Genomic DNA, 20045 nt, shown 5'->3' with positions numbered 1-20045 from the left:
ACAATCTTTGTCCCCATGTGCAGTTGCAAACCGTAGTCTGGCTTTTTTTATGGCGGTTTTGGAGCAGTGGCTTCTTCCTTGCAGAGCAGCCTTTCAGGTTATGTCGATATAGGACTCGTTTTACTGTGGATATAGATACTTTAGTACCTGTTTCCTCCAGCATCTTCACAAGGTCCTTTGCTGATGTTCTGGGATCGATTTGCACTTTTCACACCAAAGTACGTTCATCTCTAGGAGACAGAACGTGTCTCCTTCCTGAGAGGTATGACAGCTGCGTGGTCCCATGGTGTTTATACTTGCAAACTATTGTTTGTATAGATGAACGTGGTACCTTCAGGCATTTGGAAATTGCTCCCAAGGATGAACCAGACTTGGAGGTCTACAAATGTTTTTTCTGAGGTCTTGGCTGATTTCTTTTGATTTCCCCATGATGTCAAGCAAAGAGGCAGTGAGTTTGAAGGTAGACCTTGTAATACATCCATAGGTACATCTCCGATTGACTCAAATTATGTCAATTAGCCTATCAGAAGCTTCTAAATCCATGACATCATTTTCTGGAATTTTCCAAGCTGTTTAAAGGCACAGTCAATTTAGTGTATGTAAAATTCTGACCCACTGGAATTATGATACAGTGAATTATAAGTGAAATAATCTGTCTGTAAACAATTGTTTGAAAAATTACCTATGTCATGCACAAAGTAGATGTCCTAACCGATTTGCCAAAACTATAGTTTGTTAACAACACATTTGTGGAGTGGTTGAAAAACAAGTTTTAAATGACTGCAACCTAAGTGTATGTAAACTTCCAACTTCAACTGTATGTTGATGTAGGCTAGACTATGTCATATTTAATTTATGTTTTTAATATAATCTATAACAAATATTCCAATTGTTGTATTTAGTGTAGCCTCTGATAGGTTTACTTCAGTCTCTATAATCCCCGCCCCTTCGAAATTCAGTGCAGCGTTACACTTTTTGGTGGACTGTGGGCGGCAGTGCGGATTCTCCCAGTCATTCCCATCTCTTGTTGCCCAGCCTCTCGTTTGCCCGTTGCGGACTCTCCAGGCGGTGAAGTTCGTTCCTCATTATTTGATTGGTAAGTCAATTAAATGTGTTGTTTCAAACAGACGAGTTTATCTCATCACATTGCCAGTTATAATGTAATTAGGGCCGAGGTTAGACAATCTCAGTTCCACGGGTTGGCTACAAAGCAAATAGGTTACCTACATTTACTGTGAGGTGATGGGAAATTGTGAAATTAAGAATATGAAATCGTGAATCACGTATATAGACATACGATTGAAATTATGTTTTTGTCGGTCTTTGTTTTTCTATAGGCCTATGCTATTAAAATCATTAGACATGTTGATGTTGTAGGCCTACTGCTCATATCAGAAATAGCTTTATTTAAAGGCCTATCTTATACATTATGCGCAATTTGGATAATATTTCATTTGTATAGTGTCTGATATCAATTTCCATGTTGTTCTGTGACTTCCATTATGGGTGGAATAACCGCACAGTAGAATGGACGCAAACAGGCGTGGTCGTGCGGATCTGTGGCGCTGCGCGGAAGGTAGCCGGTGGTGATGCTGCTAGGGCAATGATTAGCTGGTTTGTTTATTCTGTACAGTTCAAAAGACAGGCTAACTGTGGCATTGACAGGATGTGAGTGTTAGGTCGTGCACAATAACAACAAATCCACTATTTTATGGTCCTTGTTTTACGTGGTGCGTAGTTGGTAATGATAGATGATTTTGGGTTATTGATATAGACAACATTACTCCTTTTAGGTGAAGTGTATCGGTAGTTGAAATGGCCGCTGTTGGCTAATGTTACATTGGCAGCTAAAATCTGTCATTGCTTGATGCGATGATGATACAGTAACTAGCAATACGCAAGTGTTCGGCTCCTCCTCAAAACATAACTTCAAAGACATGAAGCATCACCTACATGGTTTTCTTTAGTATGTGCTAATGACCAAATACTTTACATGTATCTCATCAACATGTTGTTTGTGTCTCCAATATAGTTTTTATTTGGTGGACTGTACATCTTTGCGGTTGATGCTACATGTGGCCTTCTTGTCGTGATGCCGAGGACTCTTCAGCATAAAACCAGTCCAGCGTTGCAGCACTAATGCGACCTGGTCGAGTCGAGTCCTCAATGTCCTAGTCACAGAAGGACTCAAACAACATTTAAAATGCGAGCAATGAGGGAGATGAGTAAGTTAAACAAAGGGATTCTGCTGAGCCAAATACTCGGTTCTATGGTAGTGAAGCTATAGGCCGAAGTTACTACAAGCATCTATTTTTCAAGCAACCAGTCCAATGAATGAAGTCAATAACTTCCTAGTTCCAGTGGTGGCATGTTAGCTTACCTGGTAGGCCTATCTATCCTACCTAACAAAAGTTATGTCAGCCACAGTGGGAACTGAAGKTGTGAAATATCCATTGTGAAAATCAAAGGAACACATGCACGGTTAAAGGTGGCATAGGATTTAAAGGATTTTTAATAACTCTAAAGACCTGCAATTTAGTTACACTGTGGGTATTCTATGGGACTTGATATTACTGAATCAATACTTTTTCTAAACAACAAGGCTTGAGGGATATGTTTGGTTCAAGTTATTTGGGGTTTTAATGGTTCTCCGGAAGTGTGTTTGATCAGGCTTGCTATGGCATAGTGCCATTTAAGTTTGGCACTCTGGTGCATTTTCCTATTAGGTTTTGCTTGATGGATCAGGCTCTTTTCTTAAGACCATTTTCTGTATGCAGACCTAGTGTCTGCCTTCCCCTCTCAGTCTCTGTGCAGTTACACCAACCTTGTTTCATTAACAGCCTTTGAGCGCATGACTGCATTAGCTTCTCATGTCAATTGAGTTCACTGTGTAGCAGGTGCATAAAACCAAGGTAGCCCTTTCAATGAGTATCATCTGTTCAGGGAGCAGTGGAACAGTTATTTATATGTGCCCTGATGGTTTCAAAATAAATAAATCAGTTGTGTTAMGGAGAGATTATTTTCAGAATTCTGCCTTGAATTGAATTTCTCTGACCTTCAGGCTCCATTTTCCCTAAACTCTTCTTATATTATCTGCTCATCCAGTCAAATGACTGATAAAACAGTCATGCTCAAACTGCACAGATACTGTAAGCAACCAGCCATTTTATCCACTGGCCCTTTTAACTCCAAACTGCTTTTAAAATCTTCTATTTGTTTGAGATAGATATCTCATATTTTATAAGTCCGATCTGAGAGGCATCTTAAGAATCAATTATTAAAAAGACAATGAATGTCATCACATAAACTGATGCCTGGTGTGTTTGGGGCTGGTATTTGAAATTGACACAACAGCATGTGTTATAGTGAAATAGGTGGTGGAGAGGGTGGCATCCTGTTTTCTATCAGGGCAGGCAATGGTCAGTAAAAGAGGAGGGGGGTGGAAGGGTGTGGAACAGCTGCCACCACTGGGGTTTTACAGGTGAGGACCACACGGCCTCGCTGTGTGTGTGTGCGCATGTGGCTGGTAGCCTAGCAGTTTAAGAGCATTGGGCCAGTAACCGAAAGATCGCTGGTTTGAATCTCTGAGCCGACTAGGTGAAAAATCGGCTGAAGTGCCCTTGAGCATAATTGCTCCTGTAAGTCGCTCTGGATATGAGTGTTGACTAAAATGTAAATGTGCAAAAGAAAATGGTTTGGTCGATGGTATGTACATTTTTGGGAGTGGTCAGCCAACTTGGACATGCTTGGGCCATCTCCCCTTCAGTAGGACCATCAAACATCGCAGCCATTGCAAGCAAGTTTCCACAGCTGTGTCTTTTAGGCTAAAAGGAATTGACACTCTTGTTTTAGGGACCAAAGTCTGAGAATGCCTAGAGACTGAGCCATTTGTCTTGCAGCCTCCCCAGTGCAAGACAAATGTGCAAGACAAAGACTAGGCCATTTAAGCTGATGTAATTTATTTGTTATTTTATTTATTTTTATTTCACCTTTATTTAACCAGGTAAGCTAGTTGAGAACAAGTTCTCATTTACAACTGCGACCTGGCCAAGATAAAGCAAAGCAGTGCGACACAAACAACAACACAGAGTTACACATGGAATAAACAAGCGTACAGTCAATAACACAATAGAAAAAAAGAAAGTCTATATACAGTGTGTGCAAATGGCATGAGGAGGTAAGGCAATAAATAGGCCATAGTAGCGAAGTAACTACAGTTTGGCAAATTATCAAAGGAGTGATAGATGAGCAGATGATGATGTGCAAGTAGAAATACTGGGGCGCAAAAGAGCAGAAAAGTAAATAAAAACAATATGGGGATGAGGTAGGTAGATTGGGTGGGCTATTTACAGATGGGCTATGTACAGCTGCAGCGATCGGTTAGCTGCTCAGATAGCTGATATTTAAAGTTAGTGAGGGAAATATTAGTCTCCAGCTTCAGCGATTTTTGCAATTAGTTCCAGTCATTTGCAGCAGAGAACTGGAAGGAAAGGCGGCCAAAGAAGGTGTTGGCTTTGGGGATGACCAGTGAGATATACCTGCTGGAACGTGTGCTATGGGTGGGTGTTGTTATCGTGACCAGTGAGCTGAGATCAGGCGGAGCTTTACCTCGCATAGACTTATAGATGACCTGGAGCCAGTGGGTCTGGCGACGAATATGTAGCGAGGGCCAGCCGACTAGTGCATACAGGTCGCAGTGGTGGGTGGTATAAGGGGCTTTGGTGATAAAACGGATGGCACTGTGATAGACTGCATCCAGTTTGTTGAGTATAGTGTTGGAGGCTATTTTGTAAATGACATCGCCGAAGTTGAGGATTGGTAGGATGGTCAGTTTTACGAGGGTATGTTTGGCAGCATGAGTGAAGGATGCTTTGTTGCGAAATAGGAAGCCGATTCTAGATTTAATTTGGGATTGGAGATGTTTAATGTGAGTCTGGAAGGAGAGTTTACAGTCTAACCAGACACCTAGGTATTTGGTAGTTGTCCACATATTCTAAGTCAGAACCGTCCAGAGTAGTGATGCTAGTCAGGCGGGAGGGTGCGGGCAGCGAACGGTTGAAAAGCATGCATTTGGTTTTACTAGCGTTTAAGAGCAGTTGGAGGCCACAGAAGGAGTGTTGTATGGCACTGAAGCTCGTTTGGAGGTTAGTTAACACAGTGTCCAAAGAAGGGCCAGATRTATACAGAATGGGGTCGTCTGCGTAGAGGTGGATTAGGGAATCACCTGCAGCCAGAGCAACGTCATTGATATATACAGAGAAAATAGTCGGCCCGAGAATTGAACCCTGTGGTACCCCCATAGAGACTGCCAGAGATTCGGACAACAGGCCCTCCGATTTGACACACTGAACTCTGTCTGAGAAGTAGTTGTTGAACCAGGTGAGGCAGTCATTTGAGAAACCAAGGCTGTTGAGTCTGCCGATAAGAATGTGGTGATTGACAGAATCGAAAGCCTTGGCCAGGGCGATGAAGGCGGCTGCACAGTACTGTCTTTTATCGATGGCGGTTATGACATCGTTTAGTACCTTGAGCGTGGCTGAGGTGCACCTGTGACCAGCTCGGAAACTGGATTGCACAGCGGAGAAGGTACGGTGGGATTCGAAATGGTCAGTGATCTGTTTATTAACTTGGCTTTCGAAGACTTTAGAAAGGCAGGGCAGGATGGATATAGGTGTATAACAGTTTGGGTCTAGAGTGTCACCCCCTTTGAAATTGGTAGTAATAGTTTAGTCATTTTCATTGTGTTATTCAGTTCCATCTTTTCATCCATTTAGTGATACTATGAGTATTTAGGAAACAACAGTAGATCAAGGAAAATAGAACATAACATACGCCAATGTTTGGACTGGGGGTATGTTTAGCATAACTGAAGCCAAATAGCTGATAGCATACTGTACTCTCTGTTATCTAAGCCCAAACAGAACAAGCGGAAATGACAAAGACCCCTTGGGAGTGGGCGAGAACCATGCGCAGCAGCAGTAGCCCCAAATAGTTTTACTCTTTCYCAATTCTCCTCCCCTGGATACTTGACACACATTTGTTTCCATGATTTCTCCCTAAGTGCCCTAATTCAATATCTGTCCTGTGAGGTAGAAGCACAGCAAAGACTGTGTTGGGTTGATGTTTTGTCCTTCCTAACCTCGGTTGGGGCCTATAGCACCTTAAAAGCATTAGTACTACGTATTGTTTTTGGTGAGGATGAGTTACACAGCGACATGCATTTCTTGCATTGCTGATACAGGCTCCCAGTTGTATTTTATTCAGATCACTTACTGTTTTGACATATTAGCCATTTGCACAGCTGGCTTAGAACCAAGAGAACTGAAGGAATTCAGATGGAGTGTCCTGCCCAAGGGTGCACAGCTGGGCTGCACCCGATATTTCACTCCTCTGACTGACCCTGCAGTAAGAAGTTGTCTTGAATGTTGGCTGTATGATTAATATACATAATGATATAATATAATCAATCAATCTCATTTGGTAGCAGTGCTCGTACAGAACCAAATAGTTAATGATGTGTCTGACTCTGGTTCAACTTTAGCTTATTTGCAATGGCTTGTCATGTCATTCAAAATTTAGTTTTGCAGCTGGGCTAGTCTCTTGGAAATGGTGTCTTTTTGTGCTTTCATTTGTGCTACAGCTGTAATGACATTATGCTGTCCTTTGTTTGTTGTCTGTGGTCTAGCTCTTGTCTAACGGCGTTAGTGCACATCCTAAAAGCACTAACTCCCTGGACCAGCGCTATCCATGGTCTATCACTCTTGCCTGGAGGGGAAAGTTGTTGAAGAGTCTCTGGAAAAGAGGAGGTTATTCTAAGAGGATGCATTTCCCGTGTCATGAACCTCATATCACTTGTGTTCCCCCATTTCCCATGTCTCTTGGTGCCATGAAAGCAGGAAATCGTGACCTGGAGTTCCACTGGTGCAGTTTCCATGTCATGTGGCTTGTAGCTGCTWACACAGCTGAAGGACAGCATCCACCTTGGCTCCCTTTAYTCTCTCAAACAATTTCAGTACCAGCCACTGCAGATATTCATATATCTACTTCTTGAAATGGTGTGCCCCATTTATCATATGATTAATGTGCTGAATAGATAATCCCTGATTCCTTGAAGTGCCTCACACACACAATTGTACTATGGCAAAAGAGGGACAGCAAGAGCAATGGGTAAGTAGTAGTCATAGGGGCCTTAAGTTGGCAGAAATGGGGTATGAGGCCTAGATTCGTAAGTATCTGATAAGAGTGAGAGAGAGAGAGTATAATGACAACCAGACCTTCACAGCAGACTCCCGTGTTTTGAAAGTATGCTAGTGAAATTCAGAGGAGATACAGTGCATTCGGAAAGTATTCAGACCATATTACTTTTCCCAGATTTTGTTATCTACACACAATACCTCATAATGACAAAGCGAAAACAGGTTTTTAGAAAGTAAATCGATCTACACTACTGTTCAAAAGTTTGGGGTCACTTAGAAATGTCCTTGTTTTTGAAGGAAAAGCAAAAAATCTTGTCCGTTAATGTCAACGGTGGGTGTAGCTGGTGCATAGAAGTCAGGCGCAGGAGAGCAGAGATGAGTGGACAAAGCACTTTACTGAGGCAATTATTATAACAGAACGCAATTGCGTCACAAAAACAAATGCCCAACGAACAAGTGAGGCAGCACAAAGTACCACAATCATGTACAAAGTACCGGCTGCCACAAAGCACGGGTAATAAAACAGAACCCGGCGCAAACCAGCCGGAAGCGTGCCAACCTGACAATAAACAATTACACACACAGACATGGGGGGAACAGAGGGTTAAATACACAACAACTAATGAGGGAAATGAAAAACCAGGTGTGTGGGAAAACAAAACAAAATGTAAAATGAAAGGTGGATCGGCGATGGCTAGAAGACTGGTGACGTCAACCGCCGAACGCCGCCCGAACAAGGAGAGGAACCGGCTTCGGCCGGAAGTCGTGACAATTAAGATAACATCAAATTGATCAGAAATACAGTGTAGACATTGTTAATGTTGTAAATGACTATTGTAGCTGGAAACAGTTGATAGATTTTTTTATGGAATATCTACATAGGCGTACAGAGGCCCATTATCAGCAACCATCACTCCTGTGTTCCAATGGCACGTTGTGTTAGCTAATCCAAGTTTATAATTTTAAAAGGTTAATTGACCTTCTAGGCAGAGTTGCAAAGAAAAATACATATCTCAGACTGGCCAATAAAAATAAAAGATTAAGATGGGCAAAAGAACACAGACACTGGACAGGGGAACTCTGCCTAGAAGACCAGCATCCCGGAGTCGCCTCTTCACTGTTGATGTTGAGACTGGTGTTTTGCGGGTATTATTTAATGAAGCTGCCAGTTGAGGACTTGTGAGGCGTCTGTTTCTCAAACTAGACACTCTAATGTACTTGTCCTCTTGCTCAGTTGTGCACCGGGGCCTCACACTCCTCTTTCTATTCTGGTTAGAGCCAGTTTGCACTGTTCTGTGAAGGGAGTAGTACACAGCGTTGTATGAGATTTTCAGTTTCTTGGCAATTTCTCGCATGAAATAGCCTTCATTTCTCTGACCAAGAAGAGACTGATGAGTTTCATTGTTTCTGGCCATTTTGAGCCTGTAATCGAATCCGCAAATGCTGACGCTCCAGATACTCAACTAGTCTAAAGAAGGCCAGGTTTATTGCTTCTTGAAGCAGACAACAGTTTTCAGCTGTGCTAACATAATTGCAAAAGGGTTTTTTAATGATCAATTAGCCTTTTAAAATTATAAACTTGGATTAACTAACACAATGTGCCATTGGAACACAGGAGTGATGGTTGCTGATAATGGGCCTCTGTACGCCTATGTAGATATTCCATAAAAAAATCAGCTGTTTCCAGCTAAAATAGTCATTTACAACATTAACAATGTCTACACTGTATTTCTGATCAATTTGGTGTTATTTTAATGGACAAAAAATTTGCATTTCTTTCAAAAACAAGGACACTTCTAAGTGACCCCAAACTTTTGAACGGTAGTGTATGTATTTATGTCTACGGGAGAAACCTGTGGGATTGGGGATTGCCAGTTTGTCTTTTTTTTCAGGCTTGACTCAAGCGTGTCTTCTAACCCCGTAGTGAGGTATCTGCCCCAGGTCAAACCGCTTTTCAGTTGTATAAACACATGATACTTATACACAGCCTTGTTAGCGTGAATGTTTGGATCGCAAGTTATTAATCTGTTTTTCTTGAGAAGACGTCAGACACACATGCATGGTTGTGAGGATCTGGGGCTGGTTACATAAACATATATAGCCCTACAATTTTGACTAAGACAAACAGGTAGTCACTTATAGAACTTAGATTCTTAATTCCACCTGTTGCATAAAGTTGTCATGGGTCATGTTCAGATTGAAATGGTCTACCCTCCAAATACATATTTACCATATTGTTTTTCTACGGGGGTTGACGGACAGCGGAAACGACTGCCGGCTAGTTAGATTTTTTTAAACGTAGGTCAGAACTTTAAATGAGGTTGTTCTAACGTATAGATAGATGCTTAATTCGTTTTTCATGTATTTGTTCAAGTCCCTTAGATATTCGTTGGCAAATTTTCATGAAGACATACAAACAAGAATATTTGGAGGAAGACACACAAAGGTTAAATGAAATGCATGGTATCCTCACTTTCCAGCTTATTAAGTAAGTAAGCCTTGTCTGAGCCAGAACGGCCCATAGGCGCAGGAGCCTACCTACTGTTTCTGCAGCATGATGCAGATTGATGTACAAGTACACCTGCTGGACAGGATGCTAGTCTGTCGCAGGGCCTTAGCCCCAATCCATCTCCTTAAAGGGATAGTTCACACACATAAGATTTTATCTTCGTCCCCAGAGTCAGATGAACTTGTGGATATCGTTTTTATGTATCTGCGTCCAGTATGAAAGAAGTTAGAGAGAGTTTGCTAGTTGTTCCTGTAGACTTTCCCAGTCATTGTACTAATGCTAGTTAGCAATTGAGCAAATGTTAGTTAGCAACTTCCATCAAACTGCACGCAGATACATACACCTCATTGCCAAAATCACAAACTATCCCTCTAATGCTGAGTGCCGAGCAGAAAGGCATTAGGTCCCATGTTTAGTCTTTGGTATGACTCGACCAGGGATTGAACCCCCAAACAATCTTGATGCGGACAATCTACATTTACATTTACATTTAAGTCATTTAGCAGACGCTCTTATCCGGAGCGACTTACAAATTGGAAAGTTCATACATATTCATCTAACCCAGGGTTTCCCAAATTCAGTCCTCAGGACCCCAAGGGGTGCCATTTTTTTCTTTTCTTCCCCCTAGCACTACACAGATGATTCAACTAATCATCAAGCTTTGTTCATTTGTATCAGCTGTGTAGTGTTAGGGCAAAACCAAAAAAACGTGCACCCCTTTGGGTCCCGAGGACCGAGTTTAGGAAAAGCTGCTCTAACCAGAGTTGGTAATCATATACTTTTTTTTGGTATAGTTTTCCTTTTCCCGGCGTTTCTCTTGACCCAAAATCAATTTTAACCCACGGAATTTGGTGTACCGTTTGTCACTCCTTTGCATTCCACACGTTACCTCTCTACCGCTGCTTTCTCCGCGTGCTCTATTTGTTTCTACTTGAGGGCTATTGCATGAAATTATATTAGATCAGAGTTGGTCAAATCTAGTCATGGCCAAAAGTTTTGAGAATGACACATATTAATTTCCACAAAGTTTGCTGCTTCAGTGTCTTTAGATATTTTTGTCAGATGTTACTATGGAATACTGAAGTATAATTACAAGCATTTCATAAGTGTCAAAGGCTTTTATTGACAATTACATGAAGTTGATGCAAAGAGTCAATGTTTGCAATGTTGACCCATCTTTTTCATGCTGTCAATTATCTTCTGGGCCACATCCTGACTGATGGCAGCCCATTCTTGCATAATCAATGCTTGGAGTTTGTCAGAATTTGTGGGTTTTTGTTTGTCCACCCACATCTTGAGGATTGACCACAAGTTCTCAATGGAATTAAGGTCTGGGAAGATTTCTGGCCATGGACCCAAAATATCGATGTTTTGTTTCCCGAGCCACTTAGTTATCACTTTTGCCTTATGGCAAGGTGCTCCATCATGCTGGAAAAGGCATTGTTTGTCACCAGACTGTTCCTGGATGGTTGGGAGAAGTTGCTCTCAGAGGATGTGTTGATGAGGATGTGATTCTTTATTCATGGCTGTGTTCTTAGGCAAAATTGTGAGTGAGCCCACTCCCTTGGCTGAGAAGCAACCCCACACATGAATGGTCTCAGGATGCTTTACTGTTGGCATGACACAGGACTGATGGTAGCGCTCACCTTGTCTTCTCCGGGCAAGCTTTTTTCCGGATGCCCCAAACAATCGGAAAGGGGATTCATCAGAGAAAATGACTTTACCCCAGTCCTCAGCAGTCCAATCCCTGTACCTTTTGCAGAATATCAGTCTGTCCCTGATGTTTTTCTTGGAGAGAAGTGGCTTTTTTGCTGCCCATCTTGACACCAGGCCATCCTCCAAAAGTCTTTGCCTCACTGTGCGTGCAGATGCACTCACACCTGCCTCCTGAGCAAGTTCTGTACTGGTGGTGCCCCGATCCCGCAGCTGAATACACTTTAGGAGACGGTCCTGGCGCTTGCTGGACTTTATTGGGCGCCTTGAAGCTTTCTTCACAACAATTGAACCACTCTCCTTGAAGTTCTTGATGATCAGATAGATGGTTGATTTAGGTGCAATCTTACTGGCAGCAATATCCTTGCCTGTGAAGCCCTTTTTGTGCAAAGCAATGATGACGGCACGTGTTTCCTTGAAGGTAACCATGGTTCATAGAGGAAGAACAATGATTCCAAGCACCACCCTCCTTTTGAAGCTTCCAGTCTGTTATTCAAACTCAATCAGCATGACAGAGTGATCTCCAGCCTTGTCCTCGTCAACACTCACACCTGTGTTAACGAGAGAATCACTGACATGTTGTCAGCTGGTCCTTTTGTGGCAGGGCTGAAATGCAGTGGAAATGTTTTTGGGGGATTCAGTTMATTTGCATGKCAAAGACGGACTTTGCAATTAATTGCAATTCATCTGATCACTCTTCATAACATTCTGGAGTATATGCAATTTGCCATCATACAAACTGAGGCAGCAGACTTTGTGAAAATTAATATTTGTGCCATTCTCAAAACTTTTGGCCACGACTGTAGTTTGGGACCCCAATCCAGTTTGGGACCAGATTATATAATTTGTGTGTAATTTGTGACAATGTATACTTATCACCTATCAAAGTATTGATAACAAACCAACGTTATCAGCCATCTGTTTCTGGCCCTAGCCTTAGACCTCTCTCTGGAATGTGGCTATCACCTCCTCTGGCCAATAATACAACCCAGAGGAAGGAGGTGGTGATGCTCCCTCCCTGGTCTCTTCCCACACCACTATCTGATCCCACTGGCTCTCTACTCTTATAGGCATGGTAAATCTTGTTTCATTCCAGTGGCTGATAAAGATATCATTGGTTACACCCAGGAGTGTTTTCTTTTTTTTTTTATGGGAAATTTACTTTGTGGTTAATACTTTATTTGGCAGTTGTATTTCAGCTAGTATTTACATCACATGAACTGAAAAGTAATAATTTGGCCATTATTAGATAATTACCATTTTAACAGTTCATTTGTATGTAAATATTAATAACAAGTCATCAATAAAATAAAGCACAACCCATTAAATGTTTTCGTTAGTGAGATGCAGTGCATTCAAAAAGTATTCAGACACCTTCACTTTTTCCACATTTTGTTAAGTTACAGCCTTGAAGCACCTTTGGCAGCGATTATAGCTTCAAGTCTTCTTGGGTATGACGCTACACCTGTATTTGGGGAKTTTCTCACATTCTTCTCTGCAGATCCTCTAAAGCTCTGTCAGATGTGGAGCATTACTGCACAGCTGTTTTCAGGTCTCTCCAGAGATGTTTGATCAAGTTCAAGTCCGGACTCTGGCTGAGCCACTCAAGGACATTCAGAAACTTGTCCCGAAGCCACTCCTGCATTGTCTTGGCTGTGTGCTTAGGGTCGTTGTCCTGTTGAAAGGTGAACATTTGCCCCAGTCTGAGGTCCTGAGCACTCTGGAGCAGGTTTTCATCAAAGATATCTTTGTACTTTAATCCGTTCATCTTTCCCCTTGATCCTGACTTGTCTCCTAGTCCCTGCCGCTGAAAAACCACCATGCTTCACCGTAGGGATGGTATTGGCCAGGGGATGAGCAGTGCCTGGTTTCCTCCAGATGTGACGCTTGGCATTCAGGCCAAAGAGTTCAATCTTGGTTTCATCAGACCAGAGAATCTTGTTTCTYATGGTCTGAGAGTCCTTTAGGTGCCTTTTGACGAACTCTAAGCAGGCTGTTATGTGCCTTTTACTGAGGAKTKGCTTCCGTCTGGCCACTCTACCAAAATGGCCTGATTGGTGCAGGTTCTGCCATCTCCACAAAGGCACTCTGGAGCTCTGTCCGAGTGACCATCGGGTTCTTGGTAACCTCCCTGAACAAGTCCCTTGTCCCCCAGTTGCTCAGTTTGGCCAGGTGGCCAGCTCTAGGAAGAGTCTTTGTGATTCCAAACTTTTTCCATTTAAGGATCATGGAGGCCACTGTGTTCTTGGGGACCTTCAATGCTGCAGAAATGTTTTGGTACCCTTCCCCAGATCTATGACTCGACACAATCCTGTCTCGGAGCTTTACGGACAATTCCTTCGACCTCATGGCTTGATATTTGCTCTGACATGCACTGTCAACGGTGGGACCTTATATAGACAATTGTGTGTCTTTCTAAATCATGTMCAATCAATTGAATTTACCACAGGTGGACTCTAATCAAGTTGTAGCAAATATGGCCCACAGGCCCGCAAACCCATTCAGTCTGGCCCATGGGAGATTTGAGTGAGGATTTTTGGAGGTGGGGGAATTATTATTTTGGGACTCCAGGCCACACTTSAACTTCTAAAACTAGTTAGAAAGTATGTAGAAATTATAATGGACCTATATATTTTCAAATARCTGCCCTTTTTCTGTCCCGCAAATTGAATTTTTTACCCTTTACCGATGTGGCCCTTCCTCATGGCTACCCATGTATTTCCATGGAAATATAAAGTTGATTTGGAAAGTAATAAATATATTTTTTAAAGCATTCATGATTTGCGTAAATGTAATATACTAACTCTTACTCTTGCTAAAAATATGAAATGGTATTACATTTGGTGAAGAGAACATTATGACTTGTTTAGGACTCGAAACTCAAAGTTTAGGACATGAGACTTGACTTATTAGGACATGAGACTTGACTCAAAGTTTACGGACGACACTACAGTGGAGAGGGCTTCCAAAAGTCCAGTGTCAGCCTTGATCTTTTAGAAGGTCACTTCAACTACACCCTGCAAGGTCCATGAAGCCTTCCTCTAGCATCGCCCTCCAGTGGCAGAGATACAGTACATGGAGGGCGATGCAGACATTGCTGTTACTGTACGTCATCATGATGTTTCAGTCCCAGTTTTAATGTAGATACTGTCGTCTCACATTGTCTTGGTGTAAGAGACTTTTAACAGTATACCGTCTTTCCGTTAGTTAAGTGTTGTTGCCTTGATCTAGGCCTACAGTAGGATATATGATTGTAATGATGGGCATATGATGCACAAAGAATGACAATAGTAATACTGTGACTACTAGTCTCACTCTCCACATGAATTGGTTAGTGTACTTAGACTTCAATCAATTTGATTGAAATTCTTTTTTAACTGTGCCTCGTTTTGGCACAAATCTACACAATTTATAAACAATCGAGTTTCAAATCCTACTCTGAGCAATTTTATCTCTTACAGCACATATGCAGTAGAATATAAATGAGTGCCTTCTGTAGGGCCTTGTTCTATGTGTGTCATGCTAAAAAGATGTAGCACTGCTGAAGTAAGCACTTGCGCTAACACACATTCCATGCATGTGTGTCCAGTTAGTAGGAGACCCTCCCAAATATAATTGCCTGGTATGCTAGTGATGCGTTACAAAAAGCAAGTCATACAGTAATATGGTCAGCTGCAAACTACATGCCTTGGATAGCATACATGTTTGAATGCACAAAGACTGAGTGGCATGATGTCGCATTAAACAGAGGTAGTGAAGGGGGGCTTAACAATAGATGCAATCCGTTACCATAGCACCAATATGCGATGCGAGGTGTAGAGCAGCGTCTGTGTGGGTGTGTGGAGACACAAAATCAGATTTGTTGTGTGTGTGTTTGGGAAGGGGAGGTGTGACGTAACAAGGATTGTCTGGTACCTTTATACATTGCAAAAGGGGGAACGTGTACATATTGTATGCTCTAGTAGAATGTCCTGCTTGCAAAGTAAATCATGTGTTTTGTGAWTGCCATGTGGATTTTAAACATGCTGTCACATCTGCTCCTGCTCCTCCCCTCCGGCATAYGACGTCGCCAGAGTACTAACCACCGGTCCTGGGATTCATCATTACGCACACCTGGCACTCATCATTACGTGCACCTGTGAAKCATTATCATAATTATGATCATTATGATTCACACCTGGACTCCATCTCTTCATCATATCCTCCCCTTTATATGTCACTCTCCCATGTTCACTCACCAGCTGGTATTGTTCTTGTGTATCGGTGTACTGCCTTATGTTAGTGTCGTTGTTTTATTAAAATGTTTCACCTGCTTCCGACTCACCGCCCCATCATTACACATGCATACCCTCAGCTTAGCAYTAGTTTAGAAACACGCAGCACTGTCATGGTGAGTGATGCCAGACGGTTGCTATATCAGGAAAGTATGGCCATCATTCCCCTCTTGTCCAGACAGCTTTACATGACGGACATTGTGAAGAGTAGATGGTAAACGATAGCTTCAGACTGAACGGGTCCACACAACCGCAAACTGTTAGATAGCACAAAGGTTGCTGGGTGTATAGCACTCCATGGTGATTTGCCAAGCTAGTATCCAAGCTGTTGCAATTTCTGCTATTGCTCAGAGTGAGGGGGTGGAAGCAGTCTAGTTTCATAGACTAGACGTAACATAGTAAATGTAAATCCGGGACACTCAAATAGTTTGGAATGGTTACAAAAGACAGAAGGTTACTTAAGGCAAAACCAAAAGTAGGGTGGTTGGTCGAGATGGATGAGTGGGCGTATATAACGTGAACCAACCCAAAGGTTGCATGTTCAAATCTAATCAAGGACAACTTTAGCATGTTAGCTAATTAGCAACTTTTCTAGCTACTTTTTTAGCTACTTTGCAACTACTTAGCATGTTAGCTTACCCTAACCTTAACCATTTAATCCCCTACAGTCGATGTCCGTGCCCCTGCAGAAATCKAATTAGCATAACTTAAAAATTCCCCACCAAAATCCTTCTGTTTAAAGTAGAGATATCTGTTTTTTTGCATGAGCAAAAAAGGATAGGATTAACCTTAACCTTAACCCCTAACTCCTAGCCTAGATAACGTTAGCCGCAACAAATTGGAATTCATTTACATATCATAACTTTAGCAAATTCGTAACATATTGTACAAATTGCAATTAGTAACATATTGTACGAATTGCCATTCATAACATATCATACGAATTGTTATTCATAACATATCATACRGAATGGATGATGGACATCCACAAATGAATACATACCATATGAAACGTAACATATCATTGGAGTATCCCGGATTTATATTTACTGGATTTACATACCATCTGAATAGGGTGTGAATATCATGATACTTTTTCTKAGGGGAGGAGGCAGGTGGGACATTCAGATTCTGAATATACCCCATATCCGCAGTATTTGGAATGTAKGTAAATAGGATGTATCCCATCAATGGAGGTGCAATGTAACTGGCATGTATCTTTTKTAGCCTGCTCTCATTCTGTGAAGTAAACATGATGAAAATGAACGAACGTAAGCCTCACTATCTGTAAAAATAAATAGAAAACATTTTGGGGTTGATATTCCATGATTGCACCATCTCTGATCAATGTGGATCTCAGTTCCATAGTTGGTGAAATTATGGCTGTGAGTGAAATATCATTACATTTATAGTTTAGTCATTTAGCAGATGCTCTTAYCCAGAGTGACTTACAGGAGCAATTATGGTTTAGTTCCTTACTAAATGGTACATTTGACCGATTTTTCACTTAGTTGGCTTGGGGATTCAAACCAGCGACCTTTCGTTTACCGGACCTACGTTCTTAACCGCTGAACTTAAACGCTCAATGAGGTGAAATGTTCACGCTGTTGCTCATAGAAATGCGATGTGTAGAGATGACATTATTCACCTATCCTGAACAAACCCTAGATTTAGTGGGATGAGAGAAAGGATGGCTACCCGCTGGGCACAGACGTCAGTTCAACGCCTTTTTTTGATTTACATTTGGTTGAGTTGTCAACTAATGTGAATTTAACGTGAAATCAACAAAACATGTCACCATGTCATTGGATTTAAAGTTGGGTGAAAAAAAATACGAAATTCCCTTAATTTGATGACTTTTTGCAAATCCAATCAGTTTTCCACRTTGATTCAACGGCATCACTTTGATAATTTTTTTAACATGACGTGGAAACGTTGGTTCAACCAGTTTTTGCCGAGTGGGTAGTTTCATGTTATTCCTCTCTGAAATTAGCAGAKGGAAAGGTTTATAGCGAATTTTACGCTATATTGAGGGCAGGGAGTACATGTTGACTTGCCTGGAAACATCAGTACACACACCAAGGAATTTAAGAAACCCATTCAGTAATTGGCATAAGAACACACTGCAAATAATAACATTTTAACCACATAATTCAATTATAATTCAATAATTTCTTACAAGGAAAGAACAGATTAATCTACTAGCTGACCCCATACAGTCTGACCTGACCTGAAGAACGACCTTTGACCTAAACTCACCCAGCAAAAAGTATACCTGTATCGTAAAATGAACAATGCATTTGATATTTGCCATACTTTAGGTTTGACGGAAGTCTGTTTTTATATCTTAATTTTTACACAGGGTTAGGGAGWGTTTTGAGGGCTCATGTTACAAGTTCCATTAGAGAACCATTATTAGTTCTTCTTTCCTTTCAGGACAATAAACAAATGCCATTTGTAGAGCTCTATACCAACCCATATCTCCTCCTCCATTTCCTCGAGGGCTGATATCTCCTCTTACATACAGTAAATGTTAAGACCACTAATACATAATTGCTAATGAACCTTTCGCTGAATCCTAGGACTTCTTATGATGAACAAAATGTATCTCCCCTTGAATCATTCCATTAAAACKGAACATTTATTTTGTATTAAGAATATGGATGGGGGCCACCCGAGTGGCGCACTACAGACCCGGGTTCGATCCCAGGCTGTGTTACAGCCGGCCATGACTGGGAAACCCATGAGGCGGCGCACAATTGGCACAGGATGTCCTTGTCTCATCACGCTCTAGTGCCTCCTTGTGGCAGGCCGGGCGCCTGCAAACTGACTTCAGTCGCCAGTTGCACGGTGTTTCCTCTGACACATTGGTGTGGCTGGCTACCGGGTTAAGCGAGCAATGTGTCAAGAAGCAGTACGGCTTGGCAGGGTCATGTTTCGGAGGACGCATGGCTCTCGACCTTCGCTTCTCCGGAGTCCGTACAGTAGTTGCAGCGACGGGACAAGACTGTAACTACCAATTGGAGAAAAAGGGATAAAAGCACAAAAACTATTAATATTAAAGAATATGGATGGAAATGTTTTATTAAAGAAGACCTAAAAGATCAATACAGTGCAGTTGAGCAGAAGTATTATCAATGATTGCCTTAAAGCAATATTATTCAAGTAATTTGCATAATTTTAGCCAGTAGTTTTGAATGTAGTGATCAATGTGCCAAAACGGGTCCCTGAAGATTGTCCACAATTGTGTTCTACCTCATCTATGTCATCTACAGTACCTCATCTACCTCATATATGTTATGTCCTGCATTAAAAACAAAGTGTATGATATGTTGCGAACTACATCTTTTAAAATGATTTGAGTTTTTTTTTACAAAACAAAGACTGAGAACTTGAGAATTGTAATGTTTAGATAACTGGTCAAATATAGACATGRGCTGTGTTGTTAACCAGCTAATGAAATTGGCTGAGTTGAATACTCTTTGGCAGYCCTAGGCGTAGGTTATCATTTTTCGTCATGAATCTTGTTCTGTAGGCAGCTCTGCAGAGTCATCACTAGCTGGTACATCCACAAAGTCATAAAATCTGATTTTAAACCTAACCCTAACCTTAACCACACTGCTAATGCTTAACCTTAAATGAAGACCAAAAAGCTCCTTTTAGTTTTCATCAATAGTTACAATATTGCCAATTTTGACTTTGCAGCTGGCCTATCTAGCGGAAATCGCTCAGTTCTGCCTCCAAGACAAGACACATGACAATAAACGTCAACATGCGTCCTAGGTGCGTCACAAACTTCACTCTATTCCCTTTATAGTGCATTACTTTTGACCAGGGCCCATAGGGCACTAAATATGTAATATGCAAAAGGGTGCCATTTGGGACTCATCCCTAGTCAGGGGAGGGATAGAGGGGGATACACAACGTATCAGACGAGGAGGAAACGGCTGAGGCAATCTATAGACAACTACTAATGTTTACAGGAAGAGGAGAGCCCTTTGGTTGCAGTTTCTGCTGATGATAAGCACTTAGCCCTGTCTATGGCGGGTAAGTGGGTAAAAAGCAGCCGTAGTCACTGTGGAGGCCTCTGGTTAGGGAAACAAAGTACGGCTGCTTCCAAATCAAATCAACTGTAGGAGCTGTGATGATGATGATGATGGTGATGATGATAATGATGCTCTCCGTCTCTCTTTATTTTATTCTTTATTATTCTTTCTTCTAGGGTATGAGGCCTATTTTCAAAAGCATCGGATGGGAGTATTATTTGTTTATTTATTATATACAGTAGCAGTCAAAAGTTTGGATACACCTACTCATTCGAGAGTTTCTTTATTTTTACWATTTTCTACATTG

The 20045-nt window shown here is 41.6% G+C and overlaps 1 pseudogene; it reads left to right on the top strand.

The window, feature by feature from the left end:
- Window positions 1–1013: 1013 nt before the first annotated feature.
- LOC112080712 (spectrin beta chain, non-erythrocytic 1-like) overlaps window positions 1014–20045 on the top strand; it is a 116471-nt pseudogene continuing 97439 nt past the window's right edge.

Source organism: Salvelinus sp. IW2-2015, unplaced genomic scaffold, assembly GCF_002910315.2.
Source record: "Salvelinus sp. IW2-2015 unplaced genomic scaffold, ASM291031v2 Un_scaffold16448, whole genome shotgun sequence".
Classification (NCBI taxonomy): domain Eukaryota; kingdom Metazoa; phylum Chordata; class Actinopteri; order Salmoniformes; family Salmonidae; genus Salvelinus; species Salvelinus sp. IW2-2015.
This window is presented reverse-complemented; position numbering and strand designations above follow the sequence as displayed.